Raw genomic sequence first — 27,506 nt, 5'->3', positions numbered from 1 at the left:
ATAGAAAGAATAAGATCAAGGTCTAAATTTGGCCAGAAATACGTTCAATTGATCAAATTTTGAAATACTATATTGCTGTTGTAAAATCAGGAGTCATTGAGTATGTATTGAAAAATGTTCATCATTGGTCAGAAATAGGTTTAATAGGTCATATTGATACAATACAATACAATAATGTTTTGCTATTGTAACATCAGAAGGAGTCAATGTATAGAAATGTATAGAGAAATCAAGATTATAAACCCATCGCTCAGAAATGAGTTTAGTAGTCAATTATGGATAATTTTTAGGCTGAAGTACTATCTGAAAGCGTCTATAAGTACGTATAGAAAGATCAAGGACTCTTCCAGCCAGAAATATGTTCAATTGTCAAATATGGATAATAGCCTAGGTGATGAAAAATCAGAAGGAGATAGTAATTATGTATAGATAATTAAAGTTCTAGGTCTCTTTGGCCAGATATATGTTCAATGGGTCAAATTTGGACTAACAATATGGTTGATTTAACATCAAAAGTAGTCGATGAGAATGCATATAAACATACCTTTTGACGACTCTTTTGGCCAGAAATATGTTCTCTTGGTCAAATATGGACTACTGTATGGTGGATGTAAAATCAAAAATAGTCTAGGAGAAGGAACAGTAAGTTAAACTTTGATGATTCTTTTGCCAGAAATATGTTCAGTAGGTCAATAACTGACTTCTGTCTCAATGATGAAACATCAGAACAAGCCTATGATTATGTATAGAACGATCAAGATCGAGGACACTTTGGTTATAGAAATGTTCAATAGGTCAAATTTGAACTATACTGTATGGCTGATGAAACATCAGAAGGATTGTAAAAGCAATTAGTCTCATGTCTCATGTCTAGAAATATGTTCAAAATATAAAATTTGAACTACTGTTCAAATACATTGGATAGCAGATAATTAATTAACAAGTCTACAAGTATGTTTAGAAAGTTCAAGATCGAGGACTCTATGGTCAGAAATATATTCAATGGGTCAAGTATGGACATCTTTCAGGCTGATGAAACATCAGAAGCTGTCAATGAGCATGTACAGAAAGGTCAAGATCAGGGACTCTTTGACCAGAAATATATTAGTAGGTCAAATATGGACTTTTGTATGGCTAATGTATTATTAAGAGAAGTCAATAAGCAGAGAAAGTTAATGTTCAAAGACTCTTTGGCCAAAAATGTGTTCAGTAGTTCAAATAGGAACCTCTGTATGGCTGAATTAACATAATAAGAAACCCTTTGAGGACCATTTGACCAGAAATAAGTTCAGTAGGTCAAATATGGAATTCTATATGTGGCTTATGAACCATCAGAAGGAGTCTAGGAGTGAGAATGCAAAGTTCAAGATTGAGGACTCTTTTTTATCAGAAGGAGTCTATAACTTTATATAGTTTGAAAAATTTTGAGGACACTTTGACCAGAAATAAGTTCAAAAGGATAGATATGGACATCTATATGGCTTATGAAGCATCAGAAGGAGTCTATGAGTATGTATAGAAAGCCCAAGATCGAGGACTCTTTGGCAAGAAATATTTTCCTTGGGTCAAATATGGAATTCTGTATGTCTGACGTAACATCAGAAAGAGTCAACAAGTATATATGAAAAGGTCAAGTTTCGAGTACTCACTCCTTGGTCAGAAAAAAATTCGGTAGGTCAAATATGGACTTTTGTCAGGATGATATAACATCCGAAGATATCAGTCTGAATGTATAGTGTTAATCTTTTAGGACTCTTTGGCCAGAAATATGTTCAGTATAGGTCAAAAGGGGCCCTCTGTATAGCTGATTTATCATCAGAAGGAGACTATGACTTTATATAGGTTGAAAAAATTTTGAGGACACTTTGACCACAAATAAGTTCAAAAGGTCAGATATGGACATCTATATGGCTTATGAAGCATCAGAAGGCGTCTATGAGTATGTATAGAAAGCCCAAGATCAAGGACTCTTTGGCCAGAAATATGTTCAGGAGGTCAAAATGGGACCTCTGTATAGCTGATTTATCATCAAAAGGATTCTATAACTTACATAGTTAGAATTTTTTTTAGGACACTTTGACCACAAATAAGTTCAAAAGGTCAGATATGGACATCTATATGGCTTATGAAGCACCAGAAGGAGTCTATGAGTATGTATAGAAAGCCCAAGATCGAGGACTCTTTGGCCAGAAATATGTTCAGGAGGTCAAAAGGGGACCTCTGTATAGCTGATTTATCATCAAAAGGAGTCTATAACTTTCTATAGTTTGAAACATTTTGAGGACACTTTGACCACAAATAAGTTCAAAAGGTCAGATATGGACATCTATATGGCTTATGAAGCATCAGAAGGAATCTATGAGTATATATAGGAAGCACAAGATCGAGGACTCTTTGGCCAGAAACATGTTCAGGAGGTCAAAAAGGGACCTCTGTATAGCTGATTTATCATCAAAAGGAGTCTATAACTTTCTATAGTTTGAAAAATTTTGAGGTCACTTTGACCACAAATAAGTTCAAAAGGTCAGATATGGAAATCTATATGGCTTATTAAGCATCAGATATCATATAGATATCCATATCTGACCTTTTGAACTTATTTCTGGTCATCAAAAGTTTTTAAACTATATAAAGTTATAGACTCTTTCTGATGATAAATCAGCTATACAAAGGTCACCTTTTGACCTTTTGAACATATTTCTGGCCAAAGAGTTCTTGAACATTATCTTGCTTGAACTTTTGACTTTTGACTACAGATTGACTTGTTGTGATGTTATATTAACCAGCCAGTAGTCTATTTTTGACCTACTGAAAATATTTCTGGCCAGAGTCCGTGAACATTAACTCACTATACAATATAGACTGACTTCTTGCAATGCCAAACCAGGCAGGCAGTAGTCCATATTTGACCGATTGAAAAAAAATTTGACCAAAGAGTTCTCAAAAGTATTTTGTCTGTCATAATCTATAGACTCCTTCTGATGTCCGAAAATATTACTGGCCAAAGAGTCCTTAAAGATTAACACTATACATTCAGATTGATATCTTCGGATGTTATATCATCATGACAAAAGTCCATATTTGACATACTGAAATTTTTTCTGGTCAAAGAGTCTCAACTTGACCATTCTATATATACTCATTGACTCTTTCTGATTCTTCATTAGCTATATAGATGTCCATATCTGGTGAATTGAAAATATTTTTGGCAAAAAGGTCCTCACAAGTTAACTTACTAAATACTCATAGACTTCTTCTGATGATACATCACTTTAACAGGTATGTGTCCCTCTGAATATATTTTTGGCCAAAGAATCATTGAACATTAAATCTCTATACATATTGACTCAAGAGTCAAAATTTGACCTCTTTTGGTCTGATTTATCATCAGATGGAGTCTATAATTTTACATAGTTTAAAAACTTTTGAGGAACCTTTGACCAGAAATAATAATAAGTCATAAATATGGACATAAATATGGCTTATGAAGAATCAGAAGGAGACTATGAGTATGTATAGAAAGTTCAAGATTGGCCACAAATATGTCTCGTAACATAGACTCGTTGGCCAGAAAAAAAAGAAAAAAAAAGTCATTATGGACAGTTGTCTGGCCGATGTACTATCTGAAGGAGTCTATAAGTGTGAATAGAAAGTTCAAGATCAAGGACTCTTCAGTCAGAAATATGTTCAACATGTTAAATCTGAACTACTTTATGGCTAAAGAAACAAAATAAGGCGTCACTGAGAATGTATAGAAAGTTCAAAATCGAGGACTCTTTTACCAGAAATATTTTCAGTAGGTCCATTATTGACTACTGTCTGGCTGATGAAACACTAAAAGGAGTCAATTAGCATGTACATAATTTTCAAGTCAGAAATATGTTCAACATGTCAAATCTGGACTTCTGTATGGCTAAAGAAACAAAATAAGGCATCACTGAGAATGTATAGAAAGTTCAAGATCGAGAACTCTTTTACTTCAATAGTCAATATCTACAATTGTCTGGCCGATGTACTATCTGAAAGAGTCTATAAGTATGAATAGAAAGTTCAAGATCGAGGACTCTTCGGTCAGAAATATGTTCATTATGTCAAATCAGAACTACTGCATGGCTGATGAAACACCAGAAAGAGTCTATGAGTATGTTTAAAAGGTTCAAGATCGAGGACTCTTTTGCCAGAAATATGTTTAGTGGGTCAAATATGGACTGCTGTCTGGCTGATGAATCAGAAGTCAATGAAGATTGAGGAAGAAGATTATGAATAGAAAGTTCAAGTTCAAAGACTCTTCAGGTAGAAATATGTTCAGTGGTTCAATTATCTATATGGAGTCACTGAGAAGCTATAGAAAGTTCAAGACAGAGGTCTCTTTTACTATAAATATGTTCAGAGGGTCAATTATGGACTATTGTCTGCTTGTGAAACATCAGAAGGAGTCAATGAGCCTATATAGAAAGTTCAAGTTCAAGACTCTTCGGGCAGCAATATGTTCAGTAGGTCAATTATGGACTAATGTCTGGCTGATGAAACACTAAAAGGAGTCAATTAGCATGTACAGAATGTTTTCAAGTTCATGGACTTGTTGGCCAGAAATATGTTTAATAATTAATATGGACAATTGTCTGTCCGATGTAACTTTCTGAAAGAGTCTATAATTATGAATAGAAAGTTCAAGATCAAAATCTCTTTGGTCAGAAATATGTTCAACATGTCAAATCTGGACTACTGTATGGCTGAAGAAACATCAGAAGTAAATGATTATGTATAGAAAGTTCAAGTTCATAGACTCTTCGGGCAGAAAAATGTTCAGTAGGTCAATTGTGGACAATTATCTGGCTGATGAAACATCAGAAGGAGTATGTATAGAAAGAATAAGATCAAGGTCTCTTTGGCCAGAAATACGTTCAATTGATCAAATTTTGAAATACTATATTGCTGTTGTAAAATCAGGAGTCATTGAGTATGTATTGAAAAATGTTCATCATTGGTCAGAAATAGGTTTAATAGGTCATATTGATACAATACAATACAATAATGTTTTGCTATTGTAACATCAGAAGGAGTCAATGTATAGAGAAATCAAGATTATAAACCCATCGCTCAGAAATGAGTTTAGTAGTCAATTATGGATAATTTTTTGGCTGAAGTACTATCTGAAAGCGTCTATAAGTACGTATAGAAAGATCAAGGACTCTTCCAGCCAGAAATATGTTCAATTGTCAAATATGGATAATAGCCTAGGTGATGAAAAATCAGAAGGAGATAGTAATTATGTATAGATAATTAAAGTTCTAGGTCTCTTTGGCCAGATATATGTTCAATGGGTCAAATTTGGACTAACAATATGGTTGATTTAACATCAAAAGTAGTCGATGAGAATGCATATAAACATACCTTTTGACGACTCTTTTGGCCAGAAATATGTTCTCTTGGTCAAATATGGACTACTGTATGGTGGATGTAAAATCAAAAATAGTCTAGGAGAAGGAACAGTAAGTTAAACTTTGATGATTCTTTTGCCAGAAATATGTTCAGTAGGTCAATAACTGACTTCTGTCTCAATGATGAAACATCAGAACAAGCCTATGATTATGTATAGAACGATCAAGATCGAGGACACTTTGGTTATAGAAATGTTCAATAGGTCAAATTTGAACTATACTGTATGGCTGATGAAACATCAGAAGGATTGTAAAAGCAATTAGTCTCATGTCTCATGTCTAGAAATATGTTCAAAATATAAAATTTGAACTACTGTTCAAATACATTGGATAGCAGATAATTAATTAACAAGTCTACAAGTATGTTTAGAAAGTTCAAGATCGAGGACTCTATGGTCAGAAATATATTCAATGGGTCAAGTATGGACATCTTTCAGGCTGATGAAACATCAGAAGCTGTCAATGAGCATGTACAGAAAGGTCAAGATCAGGGACTCTTTGACCAGAAATATATTAGTAGGTCAAATATGGACTTTTGTATGGCTAATGTATTATTAAGAGAAGTCAATAAGCAGAGAAAGTTAATGTTCAAAGACTCTTTGGCCAAAAATGTGTTCAGTAGTTCAAATAGGAACCTCTGTATGGCTGAATTAACATAATAAGAAACCCTTTGAGGACCATTTGACCAGAAATAAGTTCAGTAGGTCAAATATGGAATTCTATATGTGGCTTATGAACCATCAGAAGGAGTCTAGGAGTGAGAATGCAAAGTTCAAGATTGAGGACTCTTTTTTATCAGAAGGAGTCTATAACTTTATATAGTTTGAAAAATTTTGAGGACACTTTGACCAGAAATAAGTTCAAAAGGATAGATATGGACATCTATATGGCTTATGAAGCATCAGAAGGAGTCTATGAGTATGTATAGAAAGCCCAAGATCGAGGACTCTTTGGCAAGAAATATTTTCCTTGGGTCAAATATGGAATTCTGTATGTCTGACGTAACATCAGAAAGAGTCAACAAGTATATATGAAAAGGTCAAGTTTCGAGTACTCACTCCTTGGTCAGAAAAAAATTCGGTAGGTCAAATATGGACTTTTGTCAGGATGATATAACATCCGAAGATATCAGTCTGAATGTATAGTGTTAATCTTTTAGGACTCTTTGGCCAGAAATATGTTCAGTATAGGTCAAAAGGGGCCCTCTGTATAGCTGATTTATCATCAGAAGGAGACTATGACTTTATATAGGTTGAAAAAATTTTGAGGACACTTTGACCACAAATAAGTTCAAAAGGTCAGATATGGACATCTATATGGCTTATGAAGCATCAGAAGGCGTCTATGAGTATGTATAGAAAGCCCAAGATCAAGGACTCTTTGGCCAGAAATATGTTCAGGAGGTCAAAATGGGACCTCTGTATAGCTGATTTATCATCAAAAGGATTCTATAACTTACATAGTTAGAATTTTTTTTAGGACACTTTGACCACAAATAAGTTCAAAAGGTCAGATATGGACATCTATATGGCTTATGAAGCACCAGAAGGAGTCTATGAGTATGTATAGAAAGCCCAAGATCGAGGACTCTTTGGCCAGAAATATGTTCAGGAGGTCAAAAGGGGACCTCTGTATAGCTGATTTATCATCAAAAGGAGTCTATAACTTTCTATAGTTTGAAACATTTTGAGGACACTTTGACCACAAATAAGTTCAAAAGGTCAGATATGGACATCTATATGGCTTATGAAGCATCAGAAGGAGTCTATGAGTATGTATAGAAAACGCAAGATCGAAGACTCTTTGGCCAGAAATATGTTCAGTAGGTCAGAAGGGGCCCTCTGTATAGCTGATTTATCATCAAAAGGAGTCTATAACTTTCTATAGTTTGAAAAAATGTTAGGACACTTTGACCACAAATAAGTTCAAAAGGTCAGATATGGACATCTATATGGCTTATGAAGCATCAGAAGGAATCTATGAGTATATATAGGAAGCACAAGATCGAGGACTCTTTGGCCAGAAACATGTTCAGGAGGTCAAAAAGGGACCTCTGTATAGCTGATTTATCATCAAAAGGAGTCTATAACTTTCTATAGTTTGAAAAATTTTGAGGTCACTTTGACCACAAATAAGTTCAAAAGGTCAGATATGGAAATCTATATGGCTTATGAAGCATCAGAAGGAGTCTATGAGTATGTATAGAAAGCCCAAGATCGAGGACTCTTTGGCCAGAAATATGTTCTGGAGGTCAACAGGGGACCTCTGTATAGCTGATTAATCATCAAAAGGAGTCTATCACTTTATATAGTTTGAAAAAATGTTAGGACACTTTGACCACAAATAAGTTCAAAAGGTCAGATATGGACATCTATATGGCTTATGAAGCATCAGAAGGAGTCTATGAGTATGTATAGAAAGCCCAAGATCAAGGACTCTTTGGCCAGAAATATGTTTTGGAGGTCAAAAGGGGACATCTGTATAGCTGACTTATCAAAAGGAGTCTATAATTTTATATAGTTTGAAAAAATGTTAGGACACTTTGACCACAAATAAGTTCAAAAGGTAAGATATGGACATATATATGGCTTATGAAGCATCCGAAGGAGTCTTTGAGTATGTATAGAAAGCCCAAGATCAAGGACTCTTTGGCCAGAAATATGTTCAGGAGGTCAAAAGGGGACCTCTGTATAGCTGACTTATCATCAAAAGGAGTCTATAACTTTATATAGTTTGAAGTTTTTTTAGGACACTTTGACCACAAATAAGTTCAAAATGTCAGATATGGAAATCTATATGGCTTATGAAGCACCAGAAGGAGTCTAAGTATGTATAGAAAGCCCAAGATCGAGGACTCTTTGGCCAGAAATATGTTCAGGAGGTCAAAAGGGGACCTCTGTATAGCTGATTTATCATCAAAAGGAGTCTATAACTTTCTATATTTTGAAAAATTTTGAGGACACTTTGACCACAAATAAGTTCAAAAGGTCAGATATGGACATCTATATGGCTTATGAAGCACCAGAAGGAGTCTATGAGTATGTATAGAAAACGCAAGATCGAGGACTCTTTGGCCAGAAATATGTTCAGTAGGTCAAAAGGGGCCCTCTGTATAGCTGATTTATCATCAAAAGGAGTCTATAACTTACTATAGTTTGAAAAAATGTTAGGACACTTTGACCACAAATAAGTTCAAAAGGTCAGATATGGACATCTATATGGCTTATGAAGCATCAGAAGGAGTCTATGAGTATGTATAGAAAGCCCAAGATCAAGGACTCTTTGGCCAGAAATATGTTTAGGATTTCAAAAGGGGACCTCTGTATAGCTGATTTATCATCAAAAGGAGTCTATAACTTTCTATAGTTTGAAAAATTTTGAGGACACTTTGACCACAAATAAGTTCAAAAGGTCAGATATGGACATCTATATGGCTTATGAAGCATCAGAAGGAGTCTATGAGTATGTATAGAAAGCCCAAGATCGAGGACTCTTTGGCAAGAAATATTTTCCTTGGGTCAAATATGGAATTCTGTATGTCTGACGTAACATCAGAAAGAGTCAACAAGTATATATGAAAAGGTCAAGTTTCGAGTACTCACTCCTTGGTCAGAAAAAAATTCGGTAGGTCAAATATGGACTTTTGTCAGGATGATATAACATCCGAAGATATCAGTCTGAATGTATAGTGTTAATCTTTTAGGACTCTTTGGCCAGAAAAATGTTCAGTATAGGTCAAAAGGGGCCCTCTGTATAGCTGATTTATCATCAGAAGGAGACTATGACTTTATATAGGTTGAAAAAATTTTGAGGACACTTTGACCACAAATAAGTTCAAAAGGTCAGATATGGACATCTATATGGCTTATGAAGCATCAGAAGGCGTCTATGAGTATGTATAGAAAGCCCAAGATCAAGGACTCTTTGGCCAGAAATATGTTCAGGAGGTCAAAATGGGACCTCTGTATAGCTGATTTATCATCAAAAGGATTCTATAACTTACATAGTTAGAATTTTTTTTAGGACACTTTGACCACAAATAAGTTCAAAAGGTCAGATATGGACATCTATATGGCTTATGAAGCACCAGAAGGAGTCTATGAGTATGTATAGAAAGCCCAAGATCGAGGACTCTTTGGCCAGAAATATGTTCAGGAGGTCAAAAGGGGACCTCTGTATAGCTGATTTATCATCAAAAGGAGTCTATAACTTTCTATAGTTTGAAACATTTTGAGGACACTTTGACCACAAATAAGTTCAAAAGGTCAGATATGGACATCTATATGGCTTATGAAGCATCAGAAGGAGTCTATGAGTATGTATAGAAAACGCAAGATCGAAGACTCTTTGGCCAGAAATATGTTCAGTAGGTCAGAAGGGGCCCTCTGTATAGCTGATTTATCATCAAAAGGAGTCTATAACTTTCTATAGTTTGAAAAAATGTTAGGACACTTTGACCACAAATAAGTTCAAAAGGTCAGATATGGACATCTATATGGCTTATGAAGCATCAGAAGGAATCTATGAGTATATATAGGAAGCACAAGATCGAGGACTCTTTGGCCAGAAACATGTTCAGGAGGTCAAAAAGGGACCTCTGTATAGCTGATTTATCATCAAAAGGAGTCTATAACTTTCTATAGTTTGAAAAATTTTGAGGTCACTTTGACCACAAATAAGTTCAAAAGGTCAGATATGGAAATCTATATGGCTTATGAAGCATCAGAAGGAGTCTATGAGTATGTATAGAAAGCCCAAGATCGAGGACTCTTTGGCCAGAAATATGTTCTGGAGGTCAACAGGGGACCTCTGTATAGCTGATTAATCATCAAAAGGAGTCTATCACTTTATATAGTTTGAAAAAATGTTAGGACACTTTGACCACAAATAAGTTCAAAAGGTCAGATATGGACATCTATATGGCTTATGAAGCATCAGAAGGAGTCTATGAGTATGTATAGAAAGCCCAAGATCAAGGACTCTTTGGCCAGAAATATGTTTTGGAGGTCAAAAGGGGACATCTGTATAGCTGACTTATCAAAAGGAGTCTATAATTTTATATAGTTTGAAAAAATGTTAGGACACTTTGACCACAAATAAGTTCAAAAGGTAAGATATGGACATATATATGGCTTATGAAGCATCCGAAGGAGTCTTTGAGTATGTATAGAAAGCCCAAGATCAAGGACTCTTTGGCCAGAAATATGTTCAGGAGGTCAAAAGGGGACCTCTGTATAGCTGACTTATCATCAAAAGGAGTCTATAACTTTATATAGTTTGAAGTTTTTTTAGGACACTTTGACCACAAATAAGTTCAAAATGTCAGATATGGAAATCTATATGGCTTATGAAGCACCAGAAGGAGTCTAAGTATGTATAGAAAGCCCAAGATCGAGGACTCTTTGGCCAGAAATATGTTCAGGAGGTCAAAAGGGGACCTCTGTATAGCTGATTTATCATCAAAAGGAGTCTATAACTTTCTATATTTTGAAAAATTTTGAGGACACTTTGACCACAAATAAGTTCAAAAGGTCAGATATGGACATCTATATGGCTTATGAAGCACCAGAAGGAGTCTATGAGTATGTATAGAAAACGCAAGATCGAGGACTCTTTGGCCAGAAATATGTTCAGTAGGTCAAAAGGGGCCCTCTGTATAGCTGATTTATCATCAAAAGGAGTCTATAACTTACTATAGTTTGAAAAAATGTTAGGACACTTTGACCACAAATAAGTTCAAAAGGTCAGATATGGACATCTATATGGCTTATGAAGCATCAGAAGGAGTCTATGAGTATGTATAGAAAGCCCAAGATCAAGGACTCTTTGGCCAGAAATATGTTTAGGATTTCAAAAGGGGACCTCTGTATAGCTGATTTATCATCAAAAGGAGTCTATAACTTTCTATAGTTTGAAAAATTTTGAGGACACTTTGACCACAAATAAGTTCAAAAGGTCAGATATGGACATCTATATGGCTTATGAAGCATCAGAAGGAGTCTATGAGTATGTATCGAAAACGCAAGATCAAGGGCTCTTTGGCCAGAAATACGTTCAGTAGGTCTGTATACTACTCTGTATAGCTGATTTATCTTTAAAAGGAGACTATAACTATATATGGTTTGAAACAGTTTAGGACACTTTGACCACAAATAAGTTCAAAAGGTCAGATAGCTGATTTATCATCAAAAGGAGTCTATAACTTACTGTAGTTTGAAAAAAATGTTAGGACACTTTGACCACAAATAAGTTCAAAAGGTCAGATATGGACATCTATATGGCTTATGAAGCATCAGAAGGAGTCTACGAGTATGTATAGAATGCCCAAGATCAAGGACTCTTTGGCCAGAAATATGTTTAGGATGTCAAAAGGGGACCTCTGTATAGCTGATTTATCATCAAAAGTAGTCTATAACTTTATATTTTGAATTATTTTTAGGACACTTTGACCACAAATAAGTTCAAAAGGTCAGATATTGAAATCTATATGGCTTATGAAGCACCAGAAGGAGTCTATGAACATGTATAGAAAGCCCAAGATCAAGGACTCTTTGGCCAGAAATGTGTTCAGGAGGTAAAAAGGGGACCTCTGTATAGCTGACTTACCATCAAAAGGAGTCCATAACTTTATATAGTTTGAATTTTTTTTAGGACACTTTGACAAGAAATAAGTTCAAAAGGATAGATATGGATATCTATATGACTTATGAAGCATCAGAAGGAGTCTATGAGTATGTATAGAAAGCCCAAGATAGAGGTCTCTTTGGCCAGAAATATGTTCCTTGGGTCAAATATGGAATTCTGTATGTCTGACGTAACATCAGAAAAAGTCAACGAGTATATATGGAAAGATCAAGTTTCGAGTACTCACTCCATGGCCAGAAAAAAATTCGGTAGGTCAAATATGGACTTTTGTCAGGATGATATAACATCCGAAGATATCAGTCTGAATGTATAGTGTTAATCTTTTAGGACTCTTTGGCCAGAAATATTTTCAGTAGGTCAAAAGGGGACCTCTGTATAGCTGATTTATCATCAGAAGGAGACTATAACTTTATATAGTTTGAAAAATTTTGAGGACACTTTGACCAGAAATAATTTCAAAAGGTCAGATATGTACATCTATATGGCTTATGAATCATCAGAAGGAGTTGGACTATATGAATAGAAAGCCCAAGATCGAGGACTCTTTGGCCAAAAATATGTTCATATGGTCAAATATGGACTTCTTTATGGCTGACGTAACATCAGAAAAAGTCAACGAGTATAAATGGTAAGGTCAAGTTTCGAGTACTCCTTGGACAGAAAAAAATTCAGTGTCAAATTTGGACCTTTGTCAGGATGATATAACATCTTTAAGGACTCTTTGGCCAGAAATATGTTCAGCAGGTCAAAAGCGTACCTATGTATAGCTCATTCTTATAACATTATGTGCTTTGCACAAACAATCTAACGTTGAGCATCATTAAAGAAACATAGGTTATGCACTTCGTGCATTGCATTGCATTGCACACCAAAACTAACTCAATGCCATGTTCATTAGAGAGATAACATATGTGTTGTTGCTTTGCACAAACTGTCTAACGTTGTGCATTGAAGAATAACATATAGTCTGTGCACTACTTGCATTGCATTGCACAACAGAACTACTCTTTATGTTTTCCATGTTCATTACAAAGATAACGTGTGTTGTTGCATTGCATTGCATTGCACACACGATCTAACGTTGTGCATTGAAGAATAACATAGGCTATGCACTTCTTGCATTGCATTGCATTGCACACCAGAACTAACTCATTCCCATGTTCATTAAAGAGATAACATATGTGTTGTTGCAATTGCATTGCACAAACGATCTAACGTTGTGCACTGAAGAATAACTTATAGGTTATGCATATTTCGCATTACATTGCACACCAGAACTAAATCATTCCCATGTTCATTATAGAGATGGTATGTGTGTTGATGCATTGCATTGCACTAACGATCTAACGTTGTGCACTGAAGTATAACATATAGGTTATGCACTTTTTGCATTGCATTGTACAACTGAACTACCTCATTCCCATGTTGATTAAAGACATAACGTTTGTTGTTGAATTACATTGCATTGCACTAACGATCTAACGTTGTGCACTGAAGAATAACATATAGGTTATGCACTTTTCGCATTGCATTGCATTGCACACCAGAACTAAATCATTCCCATGTTCATTAAAGACATAACGTGTGTTGTTGCATTGCATTGTATTGCATTGCATTGATTTGCATTGATTTGCACTGCATTGCATTGCACTAACGATCTAACGTTGTGCACGTATTGCATTGCATTGCACACCAGACCTAAATCATTCCCATATTTATTAAAGACATAACGTGTGTTGCTGTATTACATGGAATTGCACTGCTTTGCATTGCTTTGCACTGCATTGCATTGCACTAACGATCTAACGTTGTGCACTGAAGAATAACATATGTTATGCACTTTTTGCATTGCATTGCACACCAGAACTACCTCATTCCCATGTTGATTAAAAACAGAACGTGTGTTGTTGCATTGCATTGCATTGCATTGCATTTATTTGCATTGCTTTGCACTGCATTGCATTGCATTGCATTGCACTAACAATCTAACGTTGTGTACTGAAGAATAACATATAGGTTATGCACTTTTCGCATTGCATTGCACACCAGAACTACCTCATTCCCATGTTGATTAAAGACATAACGAGTGTTTTTCATTGCATTGTATTGCACTATATTGCTTTGCATTGCTTTGCATTGCTTTGCATTGCTTTGCATTGCTTTGCATTGCTTTGCATTGCTTTGCATTGCTTTGCATTGCTCTGCATTGCTCTGCATTGCTCTGCATTGCTCTGCATTGCATTGCATTGCATTGCATTGCATTGCATTGCTTTGCACTGCATTGCACTAACGATCTAACGTTGTGCACTGAAGAATAACATATGTTATGCACTTTTTGCATTGCATTGCACACCAGAACTACCTCATTCCCATGTTGATTAAAAACATAACGTGTGTTGTTGCATTGCATTGTATTGCATTGCATTGCATTGCTTTGCATTGCTTTGCATTGCTTTGCATTGCTTTGCACTGCTTTGCACTGCATTGCATTGCATTGCACTAATGATCTAACGTTGTGCACTGAAGAATAACATATAGGTTATGCACGTATTGCATTGCACATTGCTAAATCATTCCCATGTTCATTAAAGACATAACGTTTGTTGCATTGCATTGTATTGCATTGCATTGCTTTGCATTGCTTTGCATTGCTTTGCATTGCTTTGCATTGCTTTGCATTGCTTTGCATTGCTTTGCATTGCTTTGCATTGCTTTGCATTGCTTTGCACTGCATTGCACTGCATTGCACTGCATTGCACTGCATTGCACTGCATTGCATTGCATTGCATTGCATTGCACTAACGATCTAACGTTGTGCACTGAAGAATAACATATGCTCTTTTCGCATTGCATTGCACACCAGAACAAAATCATTCCCAAGTTCATTATAGAGATGATATGTGTGTTGTTGCATTGCATTGCATTGCATTGCATTGCATTGATTTGCAATGCCTTGTACTGCATTGCATTGCATTGCATTGCATTGCATTGCATTGCATTGCATTGCATTGCATTGCATTGCACTAACGATCTAACTGTGCACTGAAGAATAACATATATGTTATGCACTTTTTGCATTGCATTGCATTGCACACTAGAACTTAACCATTCCCATGTTCATTAAAGAGATGGTATGTGTGTTGTTGCATTGCATTGCACTAACGATCTAACGTTGTGCACTGAAGAATAACATATATGTTATGCACTTTTCGCTTTGCATTGCAATGCATTGCATACCAGACTACTAAATCATTCCCATGTTCATTAAAGAGATAATGTTTGTTGTTGCATTGCATTGCATTGCACAAACGATCTAACGTTGTGCTCTGAAGAATAGCATATAGGTTATGCACTTTTCGCATTGCATTGAGCACCAGAAATAAATCATTCCCATGTTCTTTAAAGAGATGATATGTGTGTTGTTGCATTGCATTGCACTAGCGATGTAACGTTGTGCCCTGAAGAATAACATATAGGTTATACACTTTTTGCATTGCATTGCACACTAGAACTTCACCATTCCCATGTTCATTAAAGAGATAACGTTTGTTGGTGCATTGCATTGCATTGCACTAGCGATGTAACGTTGTGCACTCAAGAATAACATATAGGTTATGCACTTTTTGCATTTCATTGCATTGCATTGCAGAACTACCTCATTCCCATGTTGATTAAAGACATAACGTGTGTTGTTGCATTGCATTGATTTGCAATGCCTTGTACTGCATTGCATTGCATTGCATTGCATTGCATTGCATTGCATTGCACTAACGATCTAACTTTGTGCACTGAAGAATAACATATAGGTTATGCACTTTTTGCATTGCATTGCATTGCACACTAGAACTTAACCATTCCCATGTTCATTAAAGAGATGGTATGTGTGTTGTTGCATTGCATTGCACTAACGATCTAACGTTGTGCACTGAAGAATAACATATAGGTTATGCACTTTTCGCATTGCATTGCATTGCATACCAGACTACTAAATCATTCCCATGTTCATTAAAGAGATAACGTGTGTTGTTTCAATTGCATTGCATTGCATTTTATTGCACAAACGATCTAACGTTGTGCACTGAAGAAAAACATATAGGTTATGCACTTTTTGCATTGCATTGCACACTAGAACTTCACCATTCCCATGTTCATTAAAGAGATAACGTTTGTTGGTGCATTGCATTGCATTGCACTAGCGATGTAACGTTGTGCACTCAAGAATAACATATAGGTTATGCATATCAGAACTAAATCATTTCCATGTTCATTAAAGAGATAATGTTTGTTGTTGCATTGCATTGCATTGCACAAACGATCTAACGTTGTGCTCTGAAGAATAACATATAGGTTATGCACTTTTCGCATTGCATTGCACACCAGAAATAAATCATTCCCATGTTCTTTAAAGAGATGATATGTGTGTTGTTGCATTGCATTGCACTAGCGATGTAATGTTGTGCACTGAAGAATAACATATAGGTTATGCACTTTTTGCATTGCATTGCATTGTACACTAGAACTTAACCATTCCCATGTTCATTAAAGAGATGGTATGTGTGTTGTTGCATTGCATTGCACTAACGATCTAACGTTGTGCACTGAAGAATAACATATAGGTTATACACTTTTTGCATTGCATTGCACACTAGAACTTAACCATTCCCATGTTCATTAAAGAGATAACATATGTGTTGTATTGCATTGCACAAACGATCTAACGTTGTGCACTGAAGAATAACATATAGGTTATACACTTTTTGCATTGCATTGCACACTAGAACTTAACCATTCCCATGTTCATTAAAGAGATAACGTTTGTTGGTGCATTGCATTGCATTGCACTAGCGATGTAACGTTGTGCACTCAAGAATAACATATAGGTTATGCACTTTTTGCATTTCATTGCATTTCACACCAGAACTACCTCATTCCCATGTTGATTAAAGACATAACGTGTGTTGTTGCATTGCATTGCATTGAATTGCAATTCCTTGTACTGCATTGCATTGCATTGCATTGCATTGCATTGCACTAACGATCTAACTTTGTGCACTGAAGAATAACATATAGGTTATGCACTTTTTGCATTGCATTGCATTGCACACTAGAACTTAACCATTCCCATGTTCATTAAAGAGATAACATATGTGCTGTTGCATTGCATTGCACTAACGATCTAACGTTGTGCATTGAAGAATAACATATAGGCTATGCACTTCTTGCATTGCATTACACACCAGAAGTAACTCATTCCCAAACTACATTGCGTTTTGCTTTGAGGAAATACAATATGTGCTATGTGCACAAACATACAATAACTATCTCAACTATCTACATTCCACTGCATAAAATATCTAACAGATATAGTTAGATATAATAATAATACATTATTATTCAACGCTAATTCTTAGATCGTTTGTGCAATGCAACACTCATGTTATGTTTTCATTGCACATGAGGTATAAAGTAGTTTATTCTATGCATTGTAATGCACGAGGTAAATGCAATAATTTCCCTTAAAAGAATAAATGAATAAGTTAGTTATTGTGCAATGCCAATGCACATATGTCATGTGTCAAATCATGCCTACAGAGGTCCCTCTTGTCTTATATAACATCACAAGAAGTCAGTCTTGTATGTTTAGTAAGCCAGACCGTAGTCCATATTTGACTGATTGAACATATTTTTGGCAAAAGAGTCCTCAAAAGGTATTTTGTGTATATTATAAACTTATAGACTCCTTCTGATGTTAAATCAGCCATATAGAGGTGCATATTTGACCTATTGAACTTATTTCTGGTCAAAGGGTCCTCAAAGGTTTTTAAACAAACTTATAGACTCCTTCTGATGTTACATCACCCATAAAAAAAAAGTACATTTTTGACCTACTAAACATATTTCTGCCAAGAGACCATGAAACTTAACTTACTATACGTACATACTGACTTCTCGTGATGTTAACTCAGGCAAAGAGTAGTCGATATTTGACCGATTGAACACATTTTTGGCCAAAGAGGCCTCGAAATGTTTTTTTTTTTACTCATAAATTTATAGACTCCTTCTGATGTTAAATCAACCATATTTCAACTACTGGGAAAAAGAGTATTCGATCTTGAACTTTCTGTACATACTCTAGACATCTTCTGATGCTTCATAAGCCATTTAGAAGTCCATATCTGACCTGTTAAACTTATTTCTGGTCAATGGGTCCTTAAAACGTTTTAAATATATATAATCTTATATAATATATAATACTTAAGCTATATAATCTTATAGACTAATTCTGATGTTAAATCAGCCATACAGAGGTCACTTTTTTTACCTACTAAACGTAATTCGGGCCAAAGAGTACTCAAACTTGAACTTTCTATACATACTTGTTGACTCCTTCTGATGTTACGTCAGCCATGTCCATCAGTCCATATGTGACCCTAGGAACATATTTCTAATATATAATACTTAAGCTATATAAAGTTATAGACTCCTGATAATAAATCAGCTATACAAAGGTCACCTTTTGACCTTCTGAACATATTTCAGGCCAAAGAGTTCTTGAACATTGTCTTGCTATACTACAGATTGACTTCTTGTGATGTTATATTAACCAGCCAGTGGTCTATTTTTGACCTTCTGTACATATTTATGGCCAGAGTCCGTGAACATCAACTCACTATACATATAGACTGACTTCTCGTAATGTAAAATCAGGCAGACAGTAGTCCATATTTGACTGATTGAAAAAAAATTTGACCAAAGAGTTCTCAAAAGGATTTTGTCTAAATGTATAAACTCCTTCTGATGTTAAATCAGCCATACAGAAGTCCATATTTGACCATCTGAACATATTTCTGGCCAGAGACCTTGAACATTTACCTTACTATTTATATTTCTCCTACCATAAAGACTTCTCGTGATGTTATGTCAGCCAGACTGTAGCCATATTTGACTGATTTAACATGTTTTTGGCCAAAGAATCCTCAAAATGTTTTTTACTCTTAGAAACTCATAGACTCCTTCTGATGTTAAATCAGCCATACAGAAGTCCATATTTGACCCAAGGAATATATTTTTGGCCATCGAGTTCTCGATCTTGACCTTTCTATACATACTCATAGACTCCTTCTAATGTTATATAAGCCATATAGATATCCATATCTGACCTTTTGAACTTATTTCTGGTCATCAAAAGTTTTTAAACTATATAAAGTTATAGACTCTTTCTGATGATAAATCAGCTATTCAGAGGTCCCCTTTTGACCTACTGAACATATTTCTGGCCAAAGAGTCCTAAATGATTAACACTATACATTCAGATTGATATCTTCGGATGTTATATCTTCCTGAAAAAAGTCCATATTTGACATACTGAATTTTCTTCTGGCCAAGGAGTACTCGAAACTTGACCTTTCCATACAGACTTGTTGACTCTTTCTGATGTTACGTCAGACATACAGAATTCCATATTTGACCTCCAGAAACATATTTCTTGCCAAAGAGTCCTCGATCTTGTGCTTTCTATACATACTCATAGACTCCTTCTGATGCTTCATAAGCCATATAGATTTCCATATCTGACCTTTTGAACTTATTTGTGGTCAAAGTGTCCTCAAAATTTTTCAAACTATAGAAAGTTATAGACTCCTTTTGATGATAAATCAGCTATACAGAGATCCCTTTTTGACCTCCTGAACGTTTCTGGCCAAAGAGTCCTCGATCTTGGGCTTCCTATACATACTCATAGATTCCTTCTGATGCTTCATAAGCCATATAGATGTCCATATCTGACCTTTTGAACTCATTTGTGGTCAAAGTGTCCTCAAAATTTTTCAAACTATAGAAAGTTATAGACTCCTTTTGATGATAAATCAGCTATACAGAGGTCCCCTTTTGACCTCCTGAACATATTTCTGGCCAAAGAGTCCTCGATCTTGGGCTTTCTATACATACTTATAGACTCCTTCTGGTGCTTCATAAGCCATATAGATTTCCATATCTGACATTTTGAACTTATTTGTGGTCAAAGTGTCCTAACATTTTTTCAAACTATATAAAGTTATAGACTCCTTTTGATAATGAATCAGCTATACAGAGGTCCCCTTTTGACCTCCAAAACATATTTCTGGCCAAAGAGTCCTTGATCTTGGGCTTTCTATACATACTCATAGACTCCTTCTTATGCTTCATAAGCCATATAGATGTCCATATCTGACCTTTTGAACTTATTTGTGGTCAAAGTTTCCTAACATTTTTTCAAACTATATAAAGTGATAGACTCTTTTTGATGATTAATCAGCTATACAGAGGTCCCCTTTTTGACCTCCTGAACATGTTTCTGGCCAAAGAGTCCTCGATCTTGGGCTTCCTATACATACTCATAGATTCCTTCTGATGCTTCATAAGCCATATAGATGTCCATATCTGACCTTTTGAACTTATTTGTGGTCAAAGTGTCCTAACATTTTTTCAAACTATAGAAAGTTATAGACTCCTTTTGATGATAAATCAGCTATACAGAGGGCCCCTTCTGACCTACTGAACATATTTCTGGCAAAAGAGTCTTCGATCTTGCGTTTTCTATACATACTCATAGACTCCTTCTGATGCTTCATAAGCCATATAGATGTCCATATCTGACCTTTTGAACTTATTTGTGGTCAAAGTGTCCTCAAAATTTTATCAGCTATACAGAGGGCCCCTTTTGAATTACTGAACATATTTCTGGCCAAAGAGTCCTCGATCTTATGCTTTCTATACATACTCATAGACTCCTTCTGATGCCTCATAAGCCATATAGATGTCCATATCTGACCTTTTGAACTTATTTGTGGTCAAAGTGTCCTAAAAAAATGCAAACTATATAAAGTTATAGACTCCTTTTGATGATAAGTCAGCTATACAGAGGTCCCCTTTTGACCTCCTGAACATGTTTCTGGCCAAAGAGTCCTCGATCTTGGGATTTCTATACATACTCATAGACTCCTTCTGATGCTTCATAAGCCATATAGATGTCCATATCTGACCTTTTGAACTTATTTGTGGTCAAAGTTCCTAACATTTGTTCAAACTATATAAAGTTTTAGACTTCTTTTGATGATAAATCAGCTATACAGAGGGCCCCTTTTGATCTACTGAACATGTTTCTGGCCAAAGAGTCTTCAATCTTGGGCTTTCTATACATACTCATAGACTCCTTCTGATGCCTCATAAGCCATATAGATGTCCATATCTGACCTTTTGAACTTATTTGTGGTCAAAGTTTCCTAACATTTTTTCAAACTATATAAAGTGATAGACTCTTTTTGATGATTAATCAGCTATACAGAGGTCCCCTTTTTGACCTCCTGAACATGTTTCTGGCCAAAGAGTCCTCGATCTTGGGCTTCCTATACATACTCATAGACTCCTTCTGATGCCTCATAAGCCATATAGATGTCCATATCTGACCTTTTGAACTTATTTGTGGTCAAAGTGTCCTAACATTTTTTCAAACTATAGAAAGTTATAGACTCCTTTTGATGATAAATCAGCTATACAGAGGGCCCCTTCTGACCTACTGAACATATTTCTGGCCAAAGAGTCTTCGATCTTGCGTTTTCTATGCATACTCATAGACTCCCTCTGATGCTTCATAAGCCATATAGATGTCCATATCTGACCTTTTGAACTTATTTGTGGTCAAAGTGTCCTCAAAATTTTATCAGCTATACAGAGGGCCCCTTTTGAATTACTGAACATATTTCTGGCCAAAGAGTCCTCGATCTTATGCTTTCTATACATACTCATAGACTCCTTCTGATGCCTCATAAGCCATATAGATGTCCATATCTGACCTTTTGAACTTATTTGTGGTCAAAGTTTCCCCAAAAAAATTCAAACTATATAAAGTTATAGACTCCTTTTGATGATAAGTCAGCTATACAGAGGTCCCCTTTTGACCTCCTGAACATGTTTCTGGCCAAAGAGTCCTCGATCTTGGGATTTCTATACATACTCATAGACTCCTTCTGGTGCTTCATAAGCCATATAGATGTCCATATCTGACCTTTTGAACTTATTTGTGGTCAAAGTGTCCTAAAAAAAATTCTAACCATATAAAGTTATAGATTCCTTTTGATGATAAATCAGCTATACGGAGGTCCCCCTTTGACCTACTGAACATATTTCTGGCCAAAGAGTCCTCGATCTTATGCTTTCTATACATACTCATAGACTCCTTCTGGTGCTACATAAGCCATATAGATGTCCATATCTGACCTTTTGAACTTATTTGTGGTCAAAGTGTCCTAACATTATTTCAAACTATAGAAAGTTATAGACTCCTTTTGATGATAAATCAGCTATACAGAGGTCCCCTTTTGACCTCCTGTACATATTTCTGGCCAAAGAGTCCTCGATCTTATGCTTTCTATACATACTCATAGACTCCTTCTGATGCCTCATAAGCCATATAGATGTCCATATCTGACCTTTTGAACTTATTTCTGGTCATCAAAAGTTTTTAAACTATATAAAGTTATAGACTCTTTCTGATGATAAATCAGCTATTCAGAGGTCCCCTTTTGACCTACTGAACATATTTCTGGCCAAAGAGTCCTAAATGATTAACACTATACATTCAGATTGATATCTTCGGATGTTATATCTTCCTGAAAAAAGTCCATATTTGACATACTGAATTTTCTTCTGGCCAAGGAGTACTCGAAACTTGACCTTTCCATACAGACTTGTTGACTCTTTCTGATGTTACGTCAGACATACAGAATTCCATATTTGACCTCCAGAAACATATTTCTTGCCAAAGAGTCCTCGATCTTGTGCTTTCTATACATACTCATAGACTCCTTCTGATGCTTCATAAGCCATATAGATTTCCATATCTGACCTTTTGAACTTATTTGTGGTCAAAGTGTCCTCAAAATTTTTCAAACTATAGAAAGTTATAGACTCCTTTTGATGATAAATCAGCTATACAGAGATCCCTTTTTGACCTCCTGAACGTTTCTGGCCAAAGAGTCCTCGATCTTGGGCTTCCTATACATACTCATAGATTCCTTCTGATGCTTCATAAGCCATATAGATGTCCATATCTGACCTTTTGAACTCATTTGTGGTCAAAGTGTCCTCAAAATTTTTCAAACTATAGAAAGTTATAGACTCCTTTTGATGATAAATCAGCTATACAGAGGTCCCCTTTTGACCTCCTGAACATATTTCTGGCCAAAGAGTCCTCGATCTTGGGCTTTCTATACATACTTATAGACTCCTTCTGGTGCTTCATAAGCCATATAGATTTCCATATCTGACATTTTGAACTTATTTGTGGTCAAAGTGTCCTAACATTTTTTCAAACTATATAAAGTTATAGACTCCTTTTGATAATGAATCAGCTATACAGAGGTCCCCTTTTGACCTCCAAAACATATTTCTGGCCAAAGAGTCCTTGATCTTGGGCTTTCTATACATACTCATAGACTCCTTCTGATGCTTCATAAGCCATATAGATGTCCATATCTGACCTTTTGAACTTATTTGTGGTCAAAGTTTCCTAACATTTTTTCAAACTATATAAAGTGATAGACTCTTTTTGATGATTAATCAGCTATACAGAGGTCCCCTTTTTGACCTCCTGAACATGTTTCTGGCCAAAGAGTCCTCGATCTTGGGCTTCCTATACATACTCATAGATTCCTTCTGATGCTTCATAAGCCATATAGATGTCCATATCTGACCTTTTGAACTTATTTGTGGTCAAAGTGTCCTAACATTTTTTCAAACTATAGAAAGTTATAGAGTCCTTTTGATGATAAATCAGCTATACAGAGGGCCCCTTCTGACCTACTGAACATATTTCTGGCCAAAGAGTCTTCGATCTTGCGTTTTCTATACATACTCATAGACTCCTTCTGATGCTTCATAAGCCATATAGATGTCCATATCTGACCTTTTGAACTTATTTGTGGTCAAAGTGTCCTCAAAATTTTATCAGCTATACAGAGGGCCCCTTTTGAATTACTGAACATATTTCTGGCCAAAGAGTCCTCGATCTTATGCTTTCTATACATACTCATAGACTCCTTCTGATGCCTCATAAGCCATATAGATGTCCATATCTGACCTTTTGAACTTATTTGTGGTCAAAGTGTCCCAAAAAAAATTCAAACTATATAAAGTTATAGACTCCTTTTGATGATAAGTCAGCTATACAGAGGTCCCCTTTTGACCTCCTGAACATGTTTCTGGCCAAAGAGTCCTCGATCTTGGGATTTCTATACATACTCATAGACTCCTTCTGGTGCTTCATAAGCCATATAGATGTCCATATCTGACCTTTTGAACTTATTTGTGGTCAAAGTGTCCTAAAAAAAATTCTAACTATATAAAGTTATAGATTCCTTTTGATGATAAATCAGCTATACGGAGGTCCCCTTTTGACCTACTGAACATATTTCTTGCCAAAGAGTCCTCGATCTTGGGCTTTCTATACATACTCATAGACTCCTTCTGATGCTTCATAAGCCATAGATGTCTATATCTGACCTTTTGAACTTATTTCTGGTCAAAGTGTCCTCAAAATTTTTCAAACTATATAAAGTTATAGACTCCTTCTGATAATAAATCAGCTATACCAAGGTCACCTTTTGACCTTCTGAACATATTTCTGGCCAAAGAGTTCTTGAACATTATCTTGCTATACTACAGATTGACTTGTTGTGATGTTATATTAACCAGCCAGTAGTCTATTTTTGACCTACTGAACATATTTCTGGCCAGAGTCCGTGAACATCAACTCACTATACATATAGACTGACTTCTCGTAATGTAAAATCAGGCAGACAGTAGTCCATATTTGACTGATTGAAAAAAAAAATTGACCAAAGAGTTCTCTAAAGGATTTTGTCTATCATAAATGTATAGACTCCTTCTGATGTTAAATCAGCCATACAGAAGTCCATATTTGACCTTCTGAATATATTTCTGGCCAGAGACCTTGAACATTTACCTTACTATTTATATTTCTCCTACCATAAAGACTTCTCGTGATGTTATGTCAGCCAGACTGTAGCCATATTTGACTGATTTAACATGTTTTTGGCCAAAGAATCCTCAAAATGTTTTTTACTCTTAGAAACTCATAGACTCCTTCTGATGTTAAATCGGCCATACAGAAGTCCATATTTGACCCAAGGAATATATTTATGGCCATAGAGTTCTCGATCTTGACCTTTCTATACATACTCATAGACTCCTTCTAATGTTACATAAGCCATATAGATATCCATATCTGACCTTTTGAACTTATTTCTGGTCATCAAAAGTTTTTAAACTATATAAAGTTATAGACTCTTTCTGATGATAAATCAGCTATACAAAGGTCACCTTTTGACCTTTTGAACATATTTCTGGCCAAAGAGTTCTTGAACATTATCTTGCTTGAACTTTTGACTTTTGACTACAGATTGACTTGTTGTGATGTTATATTAACCAGCCAGTAGTCTATTTTTGACCTACTAGTCCGTGAACATTAACTCACTATACAATATAGACTGACTTCTTGCAATGCCAAACCAGGCAGGCAGTAGTCCATATTTGACCGATTGAAAAAAAATTTGACCAAAGAGTTCTCAAAAGTATTTTGTCTGTCATAATCTATAGACTCCTTCTGATGTCCGAAAATATTACTGGCCAAAGAGTCCTTAAAGATTAACACTATACATTCAGATTGATATCTTCGGATGTTATATCATCATGACAAAAGTCCATATTTGACATACTGAAATTTTTTCTGGTCAAAGAGTCTCAACTTGACCATTCTATATATACTCATTGACTCTTTCTGATTCTTCATTAGCTATATAGATGTCCATATCTGGTGAATTGAAAATATTTTTGGCAAAAAGGTCCTCACAAGTTAACTTACTAAATACTCATAGACTTCTTCTTATGATACATCACTTTAACAGGTATGTGTCCCTCTGAATATATTTTTGGCCAAAGAATCATTGAACATTAAATCTCTATACATATTGACTCAAGAGTCAAAATTTGACCTCTTTTGGTCTGATTTATCATCAGATGGAGTCTATAATTTTACATAGTTTAAAAACTTTTGAGGAACCTTTGACCAGAAATAATAATAAGTCATAAATATGGACATAAATATGGCTTATGAAGAATCAGAAGGAGACTATGAGTATGTATAGAAAGTTCAAGATTGGCCACAAATATGTCTCGTAACATAGACTCGTTGGCCAGAAAAAAAAGAAAAAAAAAGTCATTATGGACAGTTGTCTGGCCGATGTACTATCTGAAGGAGTCTATAAGTGTGAATAGAAAGTTCAAGATCAAGGACTCTTCAGTCAGAAATATGTTCAACATGTTAAATCTGAACTACTTTATGGCTAAAGAAACAAAATAAGGCGTCACTGAGAATGTATAGAAAGTTCAAAATCGAGGACTCTTTTACCAGAAATATTTTCAGTAGGTCCATTATTGACTACTGTCTGGCTGATGAAACACTAAAAGGAGTCAATTAGCATGTACATAATTTTCAAGTCAGAAATATGTTCAACATGTCAAATCTGGACTTATGTATGGCTAAAGAAACAAAATAAGGCATCACTGAGAATGTATAGAAAGTTCAAGATCGAGAACTCTTTTACTTCAATAGTCAATATCTACAATTGTCTGGCCGATGTACTATCTAAAAGAGTCTATAAGTATGAATAGAAAGTTCAAGATCGAGGACTCTTCGGTCAGAAATATGTTCATTATGTCAAATCAGAACTACTGCATGGCTGATGAAACACCAGAAAGAGTCTATGAGTATGTTTAAAAGGTTCAAGATCGAGGACTCTTTTGCCAGAAATATGTTTAGTGGGTCAAATATGGACTGCTGTCTGGCTGATGAATCAGAAGTCAATGAAGATTGAGGAAGAAGATTATGAATAGAAAGTTCAAGTTCAAAGACTCTTCAGGTAGAAATATGTTCAGTGGTTCAATTATCTATATGGAGTCACTGAGAATCTATAGAAAGTTCAAGACAGAGGTCTCTTTTACTATAAATATGTTCAGAGGGTCAATTATGGACTATTGTCTGCTTGTGAAACATCAGAAGGAGTCAATGAGCCTATATAGAAAGTTCAAGTTCAAGACTCTTCGGGCAGCAATATGTTCAGTAGGTCAATTATGGACTAATGTCTGGCTGATGAAACACTAAAAGGAGTCAATTAGCATGTACAGAATGTTTTCAAGTTCATGGACTTGTTGGCCAGAAATATGTTTAATAATTAATATGGACAATTGTCTGTCCGATGTAACTTTCTGAAAGAGTCTATAATTATGAATAGAAAGTTCAAGATCAAAATCTCTTTGGTCAGAAATATGTTCAACATGTCAAATCTGGACTACTGTATGGCTGAA

Source organism: Rutilus rutilus (genome assembly GCF_951802725.1).
Source record: "Rutilus rutilus genome assembly, chromosome: 20".
NCBI lineage: Eukaryota > Metazoa > Chordata > Actinopteri > Cypriniformes > Leuciscidae > Rutilus > Rutilus rutilus.
Note: the sequence above shows the minus strand (reverse complement) of the source record.